Here is a 19,859-nt window from a genome sequence, read left to right as displayed (position 1 = left end):
TCTCAACTCCCTGAACTAGGTTCCTCTCATCACCCTGGACTAGGTTCCTCTTATCTCCCTGGACTAGGTTCCTCTCAACTCGCTGGACTAGGATCATCTCCCTGGACTAGGTTCCTCTCATCTCCCTGGACTAGGTTCCTCTCATCTCCATGGACTAGGTTCCTCTCATCTCCCTGGATTAGGTTCCTCTAATCTCCCTGGATTAGGTTCCTCTCAACTCCCTGGATTAGGTTCCTCTCCTCTCCCTGGACTAGAGGTGCCTCTCATCTCCCTGGACTAGGTTCCTCTCAACTCCCTGGACTAGGCTCCTCTCATCTCCCTGGACTAGACTCCTCTTCCTGGACTTGGTCCTTCTCCCTAGACTGGGCTCCTCTCCCTAGACTGGGCTCCTCTCCCTAGACTAGGCCCCTCTCCCTGGACTAGGCTCCTCTCCTCTCCTGGACTAGGCTCCTCTCCCTAGACTAGGCTCCTCTCCCTGGACTAGGCTCCTCTCCCTAGACTAGGCTCCTCTCCCTAGACTAGGCTCCTCTCCCTGGACTAGGCTCCTCTCCTCTCCCTAGACTAGGCTCCTCTCCCTAGACGAGGCTCCACTCCCTAAACTAGGCCCCTCTCCCTAGACTAGGCCCCTCTCCCTAGACTAGGCTCCTCTCCCAAGACTAGGCTCCTCTCCTCTCCCTGGACTAGGCTCCTCTCCTCTCCCTGGACTAGGCACCTCACCTCTCCCTGGGCTAGGCACCTCTCATCTCCCTAGACTAGGCTCCTCTCCTCTCCCTGGACTAGGCTCCTCTCCCTGGACTAGGCTCCTCTCCTCTCCCTGGACTAGGCTCCTCTCCCTCCCTGGACTAGGCTCCTCTCCCTGGACTAGGCTCCTCTCCCTGGACTAGGCTCCTCTCCCTAAACTAGGCTCCTCTCCCTAAACTAGGCTCCTCTCCCTGGACTAGGCTCCTCTCCCTAGACTAGGCCCCTCTCCCTGGACAAGGCTCCTCTCCCTAGACTAGGCTCCTCTCCCTAGACTAGGCTCCTCTCCCTAGACTAGGCTCCTCTCCCTGGACAAGGCTCCTCTCCTCTCCCTAGACTAGGCTCCTCTCCCTAGACTAGGCTCCTCTCCCTAGACTTGGCTTCTCTACCTAGACTAGGCTCCTCTCCCTGGACTAGGCTCCTCTCCCTAGACTAGGCCCCTCTCCCCTGGACAAGGCTCCTCTCCTAGACTAGGCTCCTCTCCCTGGACTAGGCTCCTCTTCCTGGTCTAGGCTCCTCTCCTCTCTCTGGACTAGGCTCCTCTCCTCTCTCTGGACTAGGCTCCTCTCCTCTCCCTGGACTAGGCTCCTCTCCTCTCCCTAGACTAGGCTCCTCTCCCTAGACTAGGCTCCTCTCCCTCCCTAGACTAGGCTCCTCTCCCTGGACAAGGCTCCTCTCCCTAGACTAGGCTCCTCTCCCTAGACTAGGCTCCTCTCCCTGGACAAGGCTCCTCTCCTCTCCCTAGACTAGGCTCCTCTCCCTAGACTAGGCTCCTCTCCCTTAGTCTAGGCTCCTCTCCTCTCCCTAGACTAGGCTCCTCTCCTCTCCCTAGACTAGGCTCCTCTCCCTGGACTAGGCTCCTGTCCCCTGACTAGGCTCCTCTCCCTAGACTAGGCTCCTCTCCCTGGACTAGGCTCCTCTCCCTAGACTAGGCTCCTCTCCTCTCCCTGGACTAGGCTCCTCTTCTCTCCCTGGACTAGGCACCTCACCTCTCCCTGGACTAGGCACCTCTCATCTCCCTAGACTAGGCTCCTCTCCTCTCCCTGGACTAGGCACCTCTCCCTGGACTAGGCTCCTCTCCTCTCCCTGGACTAGGCACCTCTCCCCTGGATTAGGCTCCCTCTCCTCTCCCTGGACTAGGCTCCTCTCCCTGGACTAGGCTCCTCTCCCTAAACTAGGCTCCTCTCCCTGGACTAGGCTCCTCTCCCTGGACAAGCCCCTCTCCCTGGACAAGGCTCCTCTCCCTAGACTAGGCTCCTCTCCCTAGACTAGGCTCCTCTCCCTGGACAAGGCTCCTCTCCTCTCCCTAGACTAGGATCCTCTCCCTAGACTAGGCTCCTCTCCCTAGACTAGGCTTCTCTCCCTAGACTAGGCTCCTCTCCCTAGACTAGGCTCCTCTCCCTAGACTAGGCTCCTCTCCCTAGACTAGGCTCCTCTCCTCTCCCTAGACTAGGCTCCTCTCCTCTCCCTAGACTAGGCTCCTCTCCCTAGACTAGGCTCCTCTCCCTGGACTAGGCTCCTCTCCCTAGACTAGGCTCCTCTCCTCTCCCTGGACTAGGCTCCTCTCCTCTCCCTGGACTAGGCACCTCACCTCTCCCTGGACTAGGCACCTCTCATCTCCCTAGACTAGGCTCCTCTCCTCTCCCTGGACTAGGCTCCTCTCCCTGGACTAGGCTCCTCTCCTCTCCTGGACTAGGCACCTCTCCCCGGACTAGGCTCCTCTCCTCTCCCTGGACTAGGCTTCTCTCCCTGGACTAGGCTCCTCTCCCTGGACTAGGCTCCTCTCCCTAAACTAGGCTCCTCTCCCTGGACTAGGCTCCTCTCCCTAGACTAGGCTCCTCTCCCTGGACAAGGCTCCTCTCCCTGGACTAGGCTCCTCTCCCTGGACTAGGCCCCTCCCCTAGACTAGGCTCCTCTCCCTGGACAAGGCTCCTCTCCCTCCCTAGACTAGGCTCCTCTCCCTAGACTAGGCTCCTCTCCCTAGACTAGGCTTCTCTCCCTAGACTAGGTTCCTCTCCCTAGACTAGGCTCCTCTCCCTAGACTAGGCTCCTCTCCCTGGACTAGGCTCCTCTCCCTAGACTAGGCCCCTCTCCCTGGACAAGGCTCCTCTCCCTAGACTAGGCTCCTCTCCCTAGACTAGGCTCCTCTCCCTAGACTAGGCTCCTCTCCCTGGACTAGGCTCCTCTCCTCTCCCTGGACTAGGCTCCTCTCCCTAGACTAGGCTCTCACCTCTCCCTGGACTAGGCTCCTCTCCCTGGACTAGGCTCCTCTCCTCTCCCTAGACTAGGCTCCTCTCCCTGGACAAGGCTCCTCTCCCTGGACTAGGCTCCTCTCCCTCCCTAGACTAGGCTCCTCTCCCTGGACAAGGCTCCTCTCCCTGGACAAGGGTCCTCTCCCTAGACTAGGCTCCTCTCCCTGGACTAGGCTCCTCTCCCTGGACAAGGCTCCTCTCCTCTCCCTAGACTAGGCTCCTCTCCCTCCCTAGACTAGGCTCCTCTCCCTAGACTAGGCTCCTCTCCCTAGACTAGGCTCCTCTCCTCTCCCTAGACTAGGCTCCTCTCCTCTCCCTAGACTAGGCTCCTCTCCCTGGACTAGGCTCCTCTCCCTGGACTAGGCTCTTCTCCTCTCCCTGGACTAGGCTCCTCTCCTCTCCCTGGACTAGGCTCCTCTCCTCTCCCTCTCCCTAGACTAGGCTCCTCTCCCTAGACTAGGCTCCTCTCCCAGGACAAGGCTCCTCTCCCTGGACAAGGCTCCTCTCCCTAGACTAGGCTCCTCTCCTCTCCCTAGACTAGGCTCCTCTCCCTAGACTAGGCTCCTCTCCCTGGACAAGGCTCCTCTCCCTGGACTAGGCTCCTCTCCCTAGACTAGGCTCCTCTCCTCTCCTAGACTAGGCTCCTCTCCTCTCCCTAGACTAGGCTCCTCTCCCTGGACAAGGCTCCTCTCCCTGGACAAGGCCCCTCTCCCTAGACTAGGCTCCTCTCCCTGGACTAGGCTCCTCTCCTCTCCCTAGACTAGGCTCTTCTCCCTGGACAAGGCTCCTCTCCCTGGACTAGGCTCCTCTCCCTGACTAGGCTCCTCTCCTCTCCCTAGACTAGGCTCCTCTCCTCTCCCTAGACTAGGCTCCTCTCCCTGGACTACGCTCCTCTCCTCTCCCTAGACTAGGCTCCTCTCCCTGGACAAGGCTCCTCTCCCTGGACTAGGCTCCTCTCCTCTCCCTAGACTAGGCTCCTCTCCCTAGCCTAGGCTCCTCTCCCTAGACTAGGCTCCTCTCCCTAGACTAGGCTCCTCTTTGGTTTGGATTAGGGTTGGCAGTGTGGTTAGGGTTAAGGTTAGGGTTTGACTTTGTGGCTGTGCCAGCTAGTGACCACACTGCAGAGCTACCTCAAAAACAAGCTCCATGATGAAAAACGCTAACCTGACTGTCTCATCTAGCTCTGATTCTTTCTGCTCTGTGAAATCCTGTGGATATTAAATCTGCTCTGCCTCTCTCTCTTCTCTTTCTTCTCTCTATCCCTCCCTCCCTCTCTCTCTTTCTCTCCATCTATCTCCTCTCGCTCTTATGTCTGTCTGTCTGTCTGTCTGTCTCTCTCTTCTCTCTCTTCTCTCTCTCTCTTCTCTCTTCTCTCTCTCTATTCTCTCTCTATTCTCTCTCTCTCTGTGTCTCTCCCTCTGCCTACCATCCATGCAGTCCTTGTTAAAGCTCAGAGCTCCTGATGGACAGCTCCCATTGTGTAGTGGATCAGGACACAAAGGGCTGGGCGAGCTGAGAGGCCAATCAAAGCCCCTGTGTTATTAACCAGGCCTGGAGGATAGATGCTACAGGCTGGGCTCAGAACGCCTGTGACCCAGGGCCAGCCATCTCCACTGGGCTGGAAAAGGTCATGTGCCCCCCCCCCACCACGCTCTTCCCCGTGTTGCCACTCTGAAAGAAGGTCACCTGGAGAACATGGCCGCCAGGCTGCACTTTCCTTCAAGTTCATTTCCCCTGGCCGTGTGCTTCAGCAGCCAGCGGAGTAGACAAGAAGGCAGTCAGCACCTCCTAAGGTTAATAAGCTAACAGTAGCATCTCTTTTTCTTCAGTTTTTTACTTCTCTTCTCCTTCTCTCCCTTTCCTTATCTCTTCTCCTTATCTCTTCTCCTTCTCTCCCTCTCCTTATCTCTTCTCCTTCTCTCCCTTTCCTTATCTCTTCTCCTTCTCTCCCTCTCCTTATCTCTTCTCCTTCTCTCCCTTTCCTTATCTCTTCTCCTTCTCTCCCTTTCCTTATCTCTTCTCCTTCTCTCCCTTTCCTTATCTCTTCTCCATCTCTCCCTTTCCTTATCTCTTCTCCATCTCTCCCTTTCCTTATCTCTTCTCCTTCTCTCCCTTTCCTTATCTCTTCTCCTTCTCTCCCTTTCCTTATTATCTCTTCTCCATCTCTCCCTTTCCTTATCTCTTCTCCTTCTCTCCCTTTCCTCATCTCTTCTCCATCTCTTCCCTTCCTTACCTCTTCTCCATCTCTCCCTTTCCTTATCTCTTCTCCATCTCTCCCTCTCCTTATCTCTTCTCCATCTCTCCCTTTCCGTATCTCTTCTCCATCTCTCCCTTTCCTTATCTCTTCTCCTTATCTCTTCTCCTTCTCTCCCTCTCCTTATCTCTTCTCCTTCTCTCCCTTTCCTTATCTCTTCTCCATCTCTCCCTTTCCTTATCTCTTCTCCATCTCTCCCTTTCCTTATCTCTTCTCCTTCTCTCCCTTTCCTTATCTCTTCTCCTTCTCTCCCTTTCCTTATTATCTCTTCTCCATCTCTCCCTTTCCTTATCTCTTCTCCATCTCTCCCTTTCCTTATCTCTTCTCCTTCTCTCCCTTTCCTTATCTCTTCTCCATCTCTTCCCTTCCTTACCTCTTCTCCATCTCTCCCTTTCCTTATCTCTTCTCCATCTCTCCCTCTCCTTATCTCTTCTCCATCTCTCCCTTTCCGTATCTCTTCTCCATCTCTCCCTTTCCTTATCTCTTCTCCTTCTCTCCCTTATCTCTTCTCCATTTCTTCCTCTCCTTATCTCTTCTCCATCTCTCCCTTTCCTTATCTCTTCTCCATCTCTCCCTCTCCTTATCTCTTCTCCTTCTCTCGCTTTCCTTCTCTCCCTTTCCTTATCTCTTCTCCATCTCTCCCTTTCCTTATCTCTTCTCCATCTCTCCCTCTCCTTATCTCTTCTCCATCTCTCCCTTTCCGTATCTCTTCTCCATCTCTCCCTTTCCTTATCTCTTCTCCTTCTCTCCCTTTCCTTATCTCTTCTCCATTTCTTCCTCTCCTTATCTCTTCTCCATCTCTCCCTTTCCTTATCTCTTCTCCATCTCTCCCTCTCCTTATCTCTTCTCCTTCTCTCCCTTTCCTTATCTCTTCTCCATTTCTCCCTCTCCTTATCTCTTCTCCATCTCTCCCTTTCCTTATCTCTTCTCCATCTCTCCCTCTCCTTATCTCTTCTCCTTCTCTCGCTTTCCTTCTCTCCCTTTCCTTATCTCTTCTCCATCTCTCCCTCTCCTTATCTCTTCTCCATCTCTCCCTTTCCTTATCTCTTCTCCATCTCTCCCTCTCCTTATCTCTTCTCCTTCTCTCCCTTTCCTTATCTCTTCTCCATCTCTCCCTTTCCTTATCTCTTCTCCATCTCTCCCTTTCCTTATCTCTTCTCCTTCTCTCCCTTTCCTTATCTCTTCTCCTTCTCTCCCTTTCCTTATCTCTTCTCCTTCTCTCCCTTTCCTTATCTCTTCTCCATCTCTCCCTTTCCTTATCTCTTCTCCATATCTCCCTTTCCTTATCTCTTCTCCATCTCTCCCTTTCCGTATCTCTTCTCCTTCTCTCCCTTTCCTTATCTCTTCTCCTTCTCTCCCTCTCCTTATCTCTTCTCCATCTCTCCTTTCCTTATCTCTTCTCCTTCTCTCCCTTTCCTTATCTCTTCTCCATCTCTCCCTTTCCTTATCTCTTCTCCATCTCTCCCTCTCCTTATCTCTTCTCCTTCTCTCCCTTTCCTTCTCTTCTCCATCTCTCCCTTTCCTTATCTCTTCTCCATCTCTCCCTCTCCTTATCTCTTCTCCATCTCTCCCTTTCCTTATCTCTTCTCCATCTCTCCCTTTCCTTATCTCTTCTCCTTCTCTCCCTTTCCTTATCTCTTCTCCTTCTCTTCCTTTCCTTATCTCTTCTCCTTCTCTCCCTCTCCTTATCTCTTCTCCTTCTCTCCCTTTCCTTATCTCCCTCTCCTTATCTCTTCTCCTTCTCTCTTCTCCATCTCTCCCTCTCCTTATCTCTTCTCCATCTCTCCCTTTCCTTCTCTCCCTTTCCTTATCTCTTCTCCATTTCTCCCTCTCCTTATCTCTTCTCCTTCTCTCTTCTCCATCTCTCCCTATCTCTTCTCCTTCTCTCCCTTTCCTTATCTCTTCTCCATCTCTCCCTCTCCTTATCTCTTCTTCATCTATCCCTTTCCTTCTCATCTGCTCCTTCTCTCCCTTTCCATCTCTTCTCCATCTCTCCCTTTCCTTCTCATATTCTCCTTCTCTCCCTTTCCTTATCTCTTCTCCTTCTCTCCCTCTCCTTATCTCTTCTCCATCTCTCCCTTTCCTTATCTGTTCTCCATCTCTTCCTCTCCTTATCTCTTCTCCATCTCTCCCTCTCCTTATCTCTTCTCCATATCTCCCTCTCCTTATCTCTTCTCCATCTTTCCCTTATCTCTTCTCCATCTCTCACTTTCCTCTCTCTCTTTCTGTTTTCTCCCTCTCTTACTGTACCTCCCTTGTCCCTCTACTCTCTCTTTCTCTTTCTACTCTCTCTTTCTCCCTTTCTACTCTCTCTTTCTCTACTCTCTCTTTCTCTTTCTCTACTCTCTCTTTCTCTTTCTCTACTCTCTCTTTCTCTCTTTACCTCTCTCTCTACTCTCTTTCCTCTCTCTCTCTCCTCTCTTGGAGCAATGATTCAGGCAGCTACATTCAGAAAGGAAGCATCACTTATTGCAGTCGTGGACGTTATTTACTGATGCAGTTGTGAGCTCATCGTCCCTGTAGGAACCAAACAAGCATACTAAACAGCAAATAGAATGACTGTGGAACATCATAAAAGACTGACAACCTAAACACTGCTGATGCTAGAATGGATAAAACCCCATGAAAAAATCTAACAGGCCTATCCTCCTATCCTGTCTAGTTGAGAAAGCAAATCTTCAAATCACACCCCTTAAAAGTGAAAAGATCTACAAAAGGGGTTTAACAAAAGCATTGAGAATCTCACAAAGCCAAGCGAATGCCCCATCTTCAGTCTCTACGGGCTAACTCTTTTTTTTATCACATTGGTGACATAACCAGGATCTGGTAGTAGTATAACCAGGATCTGGTAGTAATATAACTAGGATCTGGTGGTAATATAACCAGGATCTGGTGGTAATATAACCAGGATCTGGAGGTAATATAACCAGGATCTGGAGGTAATATAACCAGGATCTGGAGGTAATATAACCATGATCCGGAGGTAATATAGCCAGGATCTGGAGGTAATATAACCAGGATCTGGTAGTAATATAACCAGGATCTGGAGGTAATATAACCAGGATCTGGTGGTAATATAACCAGGATCTGGAGGTAATATAACCAGGATCTGGAGTTAATATAACCAGGATCTGGAGGTAAAATAACCAGGATCTGGATGTAATATAACCAGGATCTGGTGGTAATATAACCCAGATCTGGAGGTAATATAACCAGGATCTGGTGGTAATATAACCAGGATCTGGAGGTAATATAACCAGGATCTGGAAGTAATATAACCAGGATCTGGTAGTAATATAACCAGGATCTGGTGGTAATATAACCAGGATCTGGTAGTAATATAACCAGGATCTGGAGGTAATATAACCAGGATCTGGTGGTAATATAACCAGGATCTGGTGGTAATATAACCAGGATCTGGTAGTAATATAACCAGGATCTGGTGGTAATATAACCAGGATCTGGTAGTAATATAACCAGGATCTGGTGGTAATATAACCAGGATCTGGAGGTAACATAACCAGGATCTGGAGGTAACATAACCAGGATCTGGAGGTAACATAACCAGGATCTGGAGGTAATATAACCAGGATCTGGAGGTAATATAACCAGGATATGGAGGTAATATAACCAGGATCTGGAGGTAACAAAGCATTTTTTCTTGCAGTTCTATACATTTTGCCATGTCTAACATGTTTTCATGTGGACAAATGCTCTGACTTCAGTACAATAACAACACTAAAACATCCCCCTTCATCTCCGTCTTCCCTCTCCGTGCCTCCATGCAGACCCTGTTTATGTGTGTGTCTGCCGTTACAACCCGTGACTGAGAGAGGCCGCAGCGCTAGCCTCAGAGGAGAGCAGTAACGTAAATTGGGCTCTCGCCTCCTACTGCCACCCACGCTACCCCCTGCCCGTCCCCTCCAACCACCTACCGTTTTCCAATTCTCTATAAGTGTGTGTGTGTGTGTGTGTGTGTGTGTGTGTGTGTGTGTGTGTGTGTGTGTGTGTGTGTGTGTGTGTGTGTGTGTGTGTGTGTGTGTGTGTGTGTGTACCTATTTCCAATAAGGAGCAATGAAGTCAAACATTCCCTGTTAAAGAGAGAGAGGAAGCCAGGAAAGAGGAGCAGCATCCACAACATGGTTCAGGCCTTCTCTGGTTTCTCTGCCTGTTTCTCTGTCTATTTCTCTGCCTGTTTCTCTGCCTGTTTCTGTTTCTCTGCCTTTTTCTCTGTCTATTTCTCTGTCTGTTTCTGTTTCTCTGCCTGATTCTCTGCCTTTTTCTCTGTCTATTTCTCTGTCTGTTTCTATTTCTCTGTCTGTTTCTCTGCCTTTTTCTCTGTCTATTTCTCTGTCTGTTTCTGTTTCTCTGCCTGTTTCTCTGTCTGTTTCTCTGTCTATTTCTCTGTCTGTTTCTCTGCCTTTTTCTCTGTCTATTTCTCTGTCTGTTTCTGTTTCTCTGCCTGTTTCTCGGTCTGTTTCTCTGTCTATTTCTCTGCCTGTTTCTCTGCCTGTTTCTGTTTCTCTGCCTGATTCTCTGCCTTTTTCTCTGTCTATTTCTCTGTCTGTTTCTGTTTCTCTGCCTGTTTCTCTGCCTTTTTCTCTGTCTATTTCTCTGTCTGTTTCTGTTTCTCTGCCTGTTTCTCGGTCTGTTTCTCTGTCTATTTCTCTGTCTATTTCTCTGTCTATTTCTCTGTCTGTTTCTCGGTCTGTTTCTCTGTCTGTTTCTCTGTCTGTTTCTCTGCCTGTTTCTCTGCCTGTTTCTCTGTCTGTTTCTCTGTCTGTTTCTCTGCCTGTTTCTCTGTCTGTTTCTCTGCCTGTTTCTCTGCCTGTTTCTCTTCATGTTTCTCTGTCTGTTTCTCTGCCTGTTTCTCTGCCTGTTTCTCTGCCTGTTTCTCTGCCTGTTTCTGTCTGTTTCTCTGTCTGTTTCTCTGCCTATTTCTCTGCCTGTTTCTCTGCCTATTTCTCTGCCTATTTCTCTGTCTGTTTCTCTGCCTGTTTCTCTGCCTGTTTTGTCTGTTTCTCTGCCTGTTTCTCGGTCTGTTTCTGTTTCTCTGCCTGTTCCTGTCTGTTTCTCTGCCTGTTTCTCTGCCTGTTCCTGTCTGTTTCTCTGCCTGTTTCTGTTTCTCTGCCTGTTCCTGTCTGTTTCTCTGCCTGTTTCTGTTTCTCTGCCTGTTCCTGTCTGTTTCTCTGCCTGTTCCTGTCTGTTTCTCTGCCTGTTTCTCTGCCTGTTCCTGTCTGTTTCTCTGCCTGTTTCTGTTTCTCTGCCTGTTCCTGTCTGTTTCTCTGCCTGTTCCTGTCTGGTTCTCTGCCTGTTTCTCGGTCTGTTTCTCGGTCTGTTTCTGTTTCTCTGCCTGTTTCTGTTTCTCTGCCTGTTCCTGTCTGTTTCTCTGCCTGTTTCTCTGTCTGTTTCTCTGCCTGTTTCTCTGCCTGTTTCTCTGCCTCCAACATGGTATCATTGCTATGCATCACATTGTGAAGTCTTTGCAAAAAAAGATGCGTCTTCTCTTGGAGAGAGCCGAGACATATACACAGCTGAATCATAATGCCATTACTTGTACAGTAGAGCTGTTTATGACGGGCAACTTTGATGGGGGTGGGGGCCACCAAAAAAACTAAACTCATCACGAGGGGCCGCAGGGGCTCGTGGGTCTGTGTACCCCCCCACCCCCCACCCCAACTCATGACAGGGAAGAGAAAAACAATAGATTTAAAGTTAATTTCCAGCAAATCGACACATTTTGACATGGCGTGTAGAGAAAGTGTTGCCATTTTCTCTCTAAGGCACATGGCGTGTTTGAAGGAGTTGATGAGAGTGTAATGTCTAACAGGTACTCCAGACATTCCGTGTGTTAATAGAGCAGGGTATGTGTGTATGTGTGTGTGTGTGTGTGTGTGTGTGTGTGTGTGTGTGTGTGTGTGTGTGTGTGTGTGTGTGTGTGTTGGGTTGTTGAGTTTAGCAGCAGCTGTTCACATCCTGTACGTCACCATACTTCTGTCAGCTTCTCCATCCTCCCACACACAGGCAGAATTAACCCTGTAACCATGCATTATTAACCCTGTAACCTAAGCCAGGAGAGGAGAGACATCATTTGTTCTCTGAAACCAGACACTCCTCTCCTCTATTGTACAGAGACTCTCTGAGGGGAGGTGTCTGTTTGTCAACCATCTTTTCAGTGGTTGACAAAGTCGTCCGCAGTGGGGAAGGAGGGAGGGGAAGGATTAAGGAGGGAGGAGAAGGATTAAGGAGGGAGGTGAAGGATTAAGGAGGGAGGAGAAAGTGGAGAAGGGTTTGCCAGCGTTGACAAAGTCGTCCGCAGAAATTGAACTGAAATGGAACAGCTCCTCCCTCTCTCTCTCTCTCTCTCTCTCTCTCTCTCTGTCTCTCTGTGTCTCTCTGTCTCTCTGTCTCTCTCTCTCTCTGTGTCTCCCTGTCTCTCTCTCTCTCTGTGTCTCCCTGTCTCTCTCTCTCTCTTTGTCTCTCTCTCTCTGTCTTTCTCTCTCTCTCTTTGTCTCTCTCTCTCTGTCTTTCTCAATTCAAATCAATTCAATTCAATTCAAGGGCTTTATTGGCATGGGAAACATGTGTTAACATTGACAAAGCAAGTGAGGTAGATAATATATAAAGTGAAATAAAAATGAACAGTAAACATCACACATACAGAAGTTTCAAAACAATAAAGACATTACAAATGTCATATTATATATATATATATATATATATATATATATATATATATATATATATACAGTGTTTTAACAATGTACAAATGGTTAAAGGACACAAGATAAAATAAATAAGCATAAATATAAATAAAGCATAAATCCTCCTTTATGGAGGATGGTTCTATAAAGAACCTTTAAAAAAGGGTTCCACTATCTGGCGATATAGAACACGTTATTATGGTTCTATAAAGAACCTTTATGGAGGATGGTTCTATAAAGAACCTTTAAAAAAGGGTTCCACTATCTGGCGATATAGAACACTTTATTATGGTTCTTGATAGAACCTTTATGGAGGATGGTTCTATAAAGAACCTTTAAAAAAGGGTTCCACTATCTGGCGATATAGAACAATTTATTATGGTTCTATAAAGAACCTTTAAAAAAGGGTTCCACTATCTGGCAATATAGAACACTTTATTATGGTTCTTGATAGAACCTTTATGGAGGATGGTTCTATAAAGAACCTTTAAAAAAGGGTTCCACTATCTGGCGATATAGAACACTTTATTATGGTTCTATAAAGAACCTTTAAAAAAGGGTTCCACTATCTGGCAATATAGAACACTTTATTATGGTTCTTTATAGAACCTTTATGGAGGATGTTTCTATAAAGAACCTTTAAAAAAGGGTTCCACTATCTGGCTATATAGAACACTTTATTATGGTTCTTGATAGAACCTGTATGGAGAATGTTTCAATAAAGAACCTTTCACAATCTGAAAGGTTCTTTGTACATCCTTCTGGAGAATCACGCAGGTTATTTTTTATTCTGGTCAGCCATATTACAGTATGTTGTTAAAATGTCATAGGTTTTAATTATTGTTCTCATCGACAAGTTGAATCAAGGGGATGCTACCTCTGGAGCAGCTGGGGATCCCCTGAGGAGAGAATTGGAGAACCACTGACTAATTTAGTCAACTGTTCTCAATTGACACGTGAGTCTTTCACAAGTCCCTGACACTGGCCGTAGTCTGATAGAAAATGTAAAGGCATAATGCAACACATGAGATCAACTGGAATGACATTCTCACTCAAAGTTGCACAAAAAGAGCTGAACCCCCAAAATATTCAAATGAGCCGCCTCCCTTACATTTGAATTATCACTAAAAGAGAGAAAAAAGAAAAAAAAGTGTGTGAACTGTAAAGAACCATTGTTGAGCTCACTGGGTTCTATGAGTCATTATGGCTGCATAGCCCTTCCCATAGAACCCTTGAGGAACCATTGTTGAGCTCACTGGGTTCTATGAGTCATTATGGTTGCATAGCCCTTCTCATAGAACCCTTGAGGAACCATTGTTGAGCTCACTGGGTTCTATGAGTCATTATGGTTGCATAGCCCTTCCCATAGAACCCTTGAGGAACCATTGTTGAGCTCACTGGGTTCTATGAGCCATTATGGTTGTATAACCTTTCCCATAGAACCCTTGAGGAACCATTGATGAGCTCACTGGGTTCTATGAGTCATTATGGTTGCATAGCCCTTCCCATAGAACCCTTGAGGAACCATTGTTGAGCTCACTGGGTTCTATGAGTCATTATGGTTGCATAGCCCTTCCCATAGAACCCTTGAGGAACCATTGTTGAGCTCACTGGGTTCTATGAGTCATTATGGTTGCATAACCTTTCCCATAGAACCCTTGAGGAACCATTGTTGAGCTCACTGGGTTCTATGAGTCATTATGGTTGCATAGCCCTTCCCATAGAACCCTTGAGGAACTCACTATTTATTTTTTATTTGTTTTAGGCAGAGGGATTCTTGAATGCAGGGGAAGTATACATTTTCCCATCTATGAGGAACAGTCCATTGGGTCCAGGACTGAGCTACTCCAGACAGACAGTAGGCTTACACACAGATACACACAGATACACACAGATACACACAGATACACACAGATACGTGAGCCAGATCACATCAACTCTCTCTCTTCTCTCCTCTCTCTTTCTCCTCGCTCTCTCTCTCTTTTTTTCTCTCTCTCTCTCACTCACTCACCCACACATATGCATGTGTGTGGGTGTGTGTTTGTGTGTGTGTGTGTGCTTGGAGGGTGATAGGTTGAAAAATAGATGGGAACAGAGGCATTTTAATTTGGCCTCCAGCAGCGTGTGTGAAGTCCCTGGGTGTACAGTATGGGGCTGACAGACAGGGGACACTGGGGGCGTGTCTTCCTGTAATATCACATATTAATTAACCCAACTGGAAGACTGGAAGGCGCAAACAACATTCTTCTGTCTACTGAAATATAATACAGCTCTCTCTAATACCCACAACATGTGACGGTCACAGTACCGCCCTCTTCTGAATGAGACTTCCTGGTTCCCACAACATGTGACGGTCACAGTACCGCCCTCTTCTGAATGAGACTTCCTGGTTCCCACAACATGTGACGGTCACAGTACCGCCCTCTTCTGAATGAGACTTCCTGGTTCCCACAACATGTGACGGTCACAGTACCGCCCTCTTCTGAATGAGACTTCCTGGTTCCCACAACATGTGACGGTCACAGTACCGCCCTCTTCTGAATGAGACTTCCTGGTTCCCACAACATGTGACGGTCACAGTACCGCCCTCTTCTGAATGAGACTTCCTGGTTCCCACAACATGTGACGGTCACAGTACCGCCCTCTTCTGAATGAGACTTCCTGGTTCCCACAACATGTGAACCGCCCTCTTCTGAATGAGACTTCCTGGTTCCCACAACATGCCACAGTACCGCCCTCTTCTGAATGAGACTTCCTGGTTCCCACAACATGTGACGGTCACAGTACCGCCCTCTTCTGAATGAGACTTCCTGGTTCCCACAACATGTGACGGTCACAGTACCGCCCTCTTCTGAATGAGACTTCCTGGTTCCCACAACATGTGACGGTCACAGTACCGCCCTCTTCTGAATGAGACTTCCTGGTTCCCACAACATTTGAAGGTCACAGTACCGCCCTCTTCTGAATGAGACTTCCTGGTTCCCACAACATGTGACGGTCACAGTACCGCCCTCTTCTGAATGAGACTTCCTGGATCCCACAACATGTGATCCACACAACCCAGCCCACCCCGGTGCTGCCTGGTGGTTTAAGGGGAATGAAGGGGAACAGTTTCTGGCTTTGTTCTCCCTGCTGCTCAGAGATAAGAACATAATTTGGAAGGAATCGCTGTCTTTAAATTAGGGAGAACTACCCCTGCCACCCGTTGTGCTCTAACATTTACTGTTTGGATTTGAAAACACGCTGATCTGCGCAGGGAGAGGTGTTTAGGGCCGTTGGGAGACGGGAAGAAGGAGAGAGAGAGAGAGCGAGAGAGAGAGAGAGAGACAGAGACAGAGAGAGAGAGAGAGACAGAGAGAGAGAGACAGAGAGACAGAGACAGAGAGAGAGAGAGACAAAGAGACAGAGACAGAGAGACAGAGAGAGAGAGACAGAGAGACAGAGACAGAGAGACAGAGAGAGAGAGAAACAGAGAGAGAGAGAGAGACAGAGAGAGAGAGACAGAGAGAGACAGAGAGAGACAGAGAGAGAGACAGAGAGAGACAGACAGAGAGAGAGAGAGACAGAGAGAGAGAGACAGACAGAGAGAGAGAGAGACAGAGAGAGACAGAGAGAGAGACAGAGAGAGAGAGAGAGAGAGAGAGACAGAGAGACAGAGACAGAGAGAGATGTAGCAGAGAGAGAGAGAGAGGGAGATGTAGCAGACAGACAGAGAGATGTAGCAGACAGACAGAGAGGTGTAGCAGACAGACAGAGAAATGTAGCAGACAGACAGAGGTGTAGCAGACAGACAGAGAAATGTAGCAGACAGACAGCGAGATGTAGCAGACAGACAGAGTGATGTAGCAGACAGACAGAGAGATGTAGCAGACAGTCAGAGAGATGTAGCAGACAGACAGAGATGTAGCAGACAGACAGAGAGATGTAGCAGACAGTCAGAGAGATGTAGCAGACAGACAGAGAGATGTAGCAGACAGACAGAGAGATGTAGCAGACAGTCAGAGAGATGTAGCAGACAGATGGTTTAAAATGGAGAGAGAAATAGATAAGCAGAAAGATATAGAGTACAGGAGAGACTTGTGCTGAGAGTAGTTGGTCAGTGACCAGCTTCAACATCTAGACCAACTAGGTGACTAGGGATTACTGTTGGCCAGACAGTAGGTCTCTATTGTCCAGACTACAGACTCCAACCTTGTTTCTTTCTTAGTCACCTTGTGTTCTGCTAGCAGCTAGCTTCATATGAATACACACTGATTTAACCCCTCTATCAGACTCTTAGTCTGGACTCTCAAAGTCTGGACTGGACTAGCTGGCTGACTAGCTGGCTGACTAGCTGACTGACTAGCTGGCTGACTAGCTGACTGATTTGCTGACTGACTAGCTGGCTGACTAGCTGACTGACTAGCTGACTGACTTGCTGACTGACTAGCTGGCTGACTGGCTGACTGACTAGCTGACTGACTTGCTGACTGACTAAGTGGCTGACTAGCTGACTGACTAGCTTACTGACTAGCTGACTGACTAGCTGACTGACTGACTGACTAGCTGACTGACTAGCTGACTGACTAGCTGGCTGACTAGCTGACTGACTAGCTGGCTGACTAGCTGACTGACTAGCTGACTGACTTGCTGACTGACTTGCTGACTGACTAGCTGGCTGACTAGCTGACTGACTAGCTGACTGACTAGCTGACTGACTTGCTGACTGACTATCTGGCTGACTTGCTGACTGACTAGCTGACTGACTTGCTGACTGACTAAGTGGCTGACTAGCTGACTGACTAGCTTACTGACTAGCTGACTGACTTGCTGACTGACTAAGTGGCTGACTAGCTGACTGACAAGCTGGTTGACTGGCTGACTGACTAGCTGACTGACTAGCTGACTGACTTGCTGACTGACTTGCTGACTGACTAGCTGACTGACTAGCTGACTGACTAGCTGGTTGACTAGCTGACTGACTAGCTGGCTGACTAGCTGACTGACTAGCTGACTGACTGGCTGGTTGACTGGCTGACTGACTAGCTGGTTGACTGGCTGACTGACTAGCTGACTGACTTGCTGACTGACTAACTGACTGACTTGCTGACTGACTAGCTGACTGACTAGCTGACTGACTAGCTGACTGACTAGCTGACTGACTTGCTGACTGACTTGCTGACTGACTAGCTGACTGACTAGCTGGTTGACTAGCTGACTGACTAGCTGGTTGACTGGCTGACTGACTTGCTGACTGACTAGCTGACTCACTTGCTGACTGACTAGCTGACTGACTAGCTGGCTGCAAAAGGGTGGCTAAAGTGAGAGCTCTAACTACCTGTACATATAACCTCAATTACATTGACTAACCGGTGCCCCCTGAATATAGCCTCGTTACTAACCGGTGCCCCCTGTATATAACCTCAATACTAACCAGTGCCCCCTGTATATAGACTCATTACTAACCGGTGCCCCCTGTATATAGCCTCATTACTAACCAGTGCCCCCCACATTGACTCTGTACCGGTACCCCCTGTATATAGCCTCCTCATTGACTCTGTACTGGTACCCCTGTATATAGACTCATTACTAACCAGTACCCCCTGTATATAGCCTCCACATTGACTCTGTACCGGTACCCCCTGTATATAGCCTCCACATTGACTCTGTACCGGTACCCCCTGTATATAGACTCATTACTAACCAGTACCCCCTGTATATAGCCTCCACATTGACTTGGTACCGGTACCCCCTGTATATAGCCTCATTACTAACCAGTACCCCCTGTATATAGCCTCCACATTGACTCTGTACCGGAACCCCCTGTATATAGCCTCAATACTAACCGGTGCCACCCCACATTGACTCTGTACCGGAACCCCTGTATATAGCCGAACCCCCGGTGCCACCCCACATCTGTAGCCCCCCGGTGCAATACCTCAATACTAACCGGTGCCACCCCACATTGACTCTGTACCGGAACCCCTGTATATAGCCTCAATACTAACCGGTGCCACCCCACATTGACTCTGTACCGGAACCCCCTGAATATAGCCTCAATACTAACCGGTGCCACCCCACATTAACTCTGTACCGGAACCCCCTGTATATAGCCTCAATACTAACCGGTGCCACCCCACATTGACTCTGTACCGGAACCCCTGTTGTAGCCTCAATACTAACCGGTGCCCCCCACATTGACTCTGTACCGGAACCCCTGTATATAGCCTCAATACTAACCGGTGCCACCCCACATTGACTCTGTACCGGAACCCCTGTTGTAGCCTCAATACTAACCGGTGCCACCCCACATTGACTCTGTACAGGAACCCCTGTATATAGCCTCAATACTAACCGGTGCCACCCCACATTGACTCTGTACCGGAACCCCCTGTATATAGCCTCAATACTAACCGATGCCACCCCACATTGACTCTGTACCGGAACCCCCTGTTGTAGCCTTGCTACTGTTATTTTATTGTTGCTCCTAAATTATTTTTTATATTTTTATATTTATTTATTTTTTCTTAAAACAGCATTGTTAGTTAAGGGCATTTAAAAGGGCAAGAGAAGCATTTCACTGTAACATGTGAAGGAAAAAGGAAACTGCTCTTGATAGTATCACTGATATCTAATACGCTTTACGTATCGTCAGAGCTCTGACGAAGGCCGCGAGGTCGATACGTAAAGTTTATTAAATATCAGTGATACTATCAAGAGCAGTGTGCGGTTTCCTTTTTTCCTTCATCTTGTTCAACTGTTAGCCAGGCACCTGCAAGAAAAGATTGCTCAGACGTGCGAGTGCCTTTTGAATTAGTGGATTACTGTAACATGTGACAAATAAAATGTCATTTCATTTTGAACACTCACAGTAACATTGGATGACACTTATCAGGACACGCCTAACGCAACAACCAACTGTTACAGCGTATGGCAACCAATTTACAGCATGACAACCAATTTACAGCATGGCAACCAATTTACAGTATGGCAACCAATTTACAGTATGGCAACCAATTTACAGTATGGCAACCAATTTACAGTATGGCAACCAATTTACAGTATGGCAACCAATTTACAGTATGACAACCAACTGTTACAGCGTATGGCAACCAATTTACAGTATGACAACCAATTTACAGTATGACAACCAATTTACAGCATGGCAACCAATTTACAGTATGACAACCAACTGTTACACCATATGACAACCAATTTACAGTATGGCAACCAATTTACAGCATGGCAACCAATTTACAGCATGGCAACCAATTTACAGTATGGCAACCAATTTACAGTATGGCAACCAATTTACAGCATGGCAACCAATTTACAGTATGGCAACCAATTTACAGCATGGCAACCAATTTACAGTATGACAACCAATTTACAGTATGGCAACCAATTTAAAGCAGCATGCATGCAACCAATTTACAGTATGGCAACCAATTTACAGCATGGCAACCAATTTACAGTATGGCAACCAATTTACAGCATGGCAACCAATTTACAGTATGGCAACCAATTTACAGCATGGCATGACAACCAATTTACAGTATACAACCAATTTACAGTATGACAACCAATTTACAGTATACAACCAATTTACAGTATGGCAACCCATTTACAGCATGACAACCAACTGTTACAGCGTATGGCAACCAATTTACAGTATGGCAACCAATTTACAGTATGGCAACCAATTTACAGTATGGCAACCAATTTACAGCATGACAACCAATTTACAGTATGACAACCAACTGTTACACCATATGATAACCAATTTACAGTATACAACCAATTTACAGTATGACAACCAATTTACAGTATGACAGCCAATTTACAGCATGACAACCAATTTACAGTATGACAACCAACTGTTACACCATATGACAACCAATTTACAGTATGGCAACCAATTGACAGTATACA

The sequence above is a fragment of the Oncorhynchus tshawytscha genome, linkage group LG30, assembly GCF_018296145.1.
Source record: "Oncorhynchus tshawytscha isolate Ot180627B linkage group LG30, Otsh_v2.0, whole genome shotgun sequence".
In the NCBI taxonomy this organism is placed as follows: Eukaryota; Metazoa; Chordata; class Actinopteri; order Salmoniformes; family Salmonidae; genus Oncorhynchus; species Oncorhynchus tshawytscha.
The sequence above is the reverse complement of the archived record's forward strand: the minus strand, read 5'-3'. Positions refer to the sequence as shown.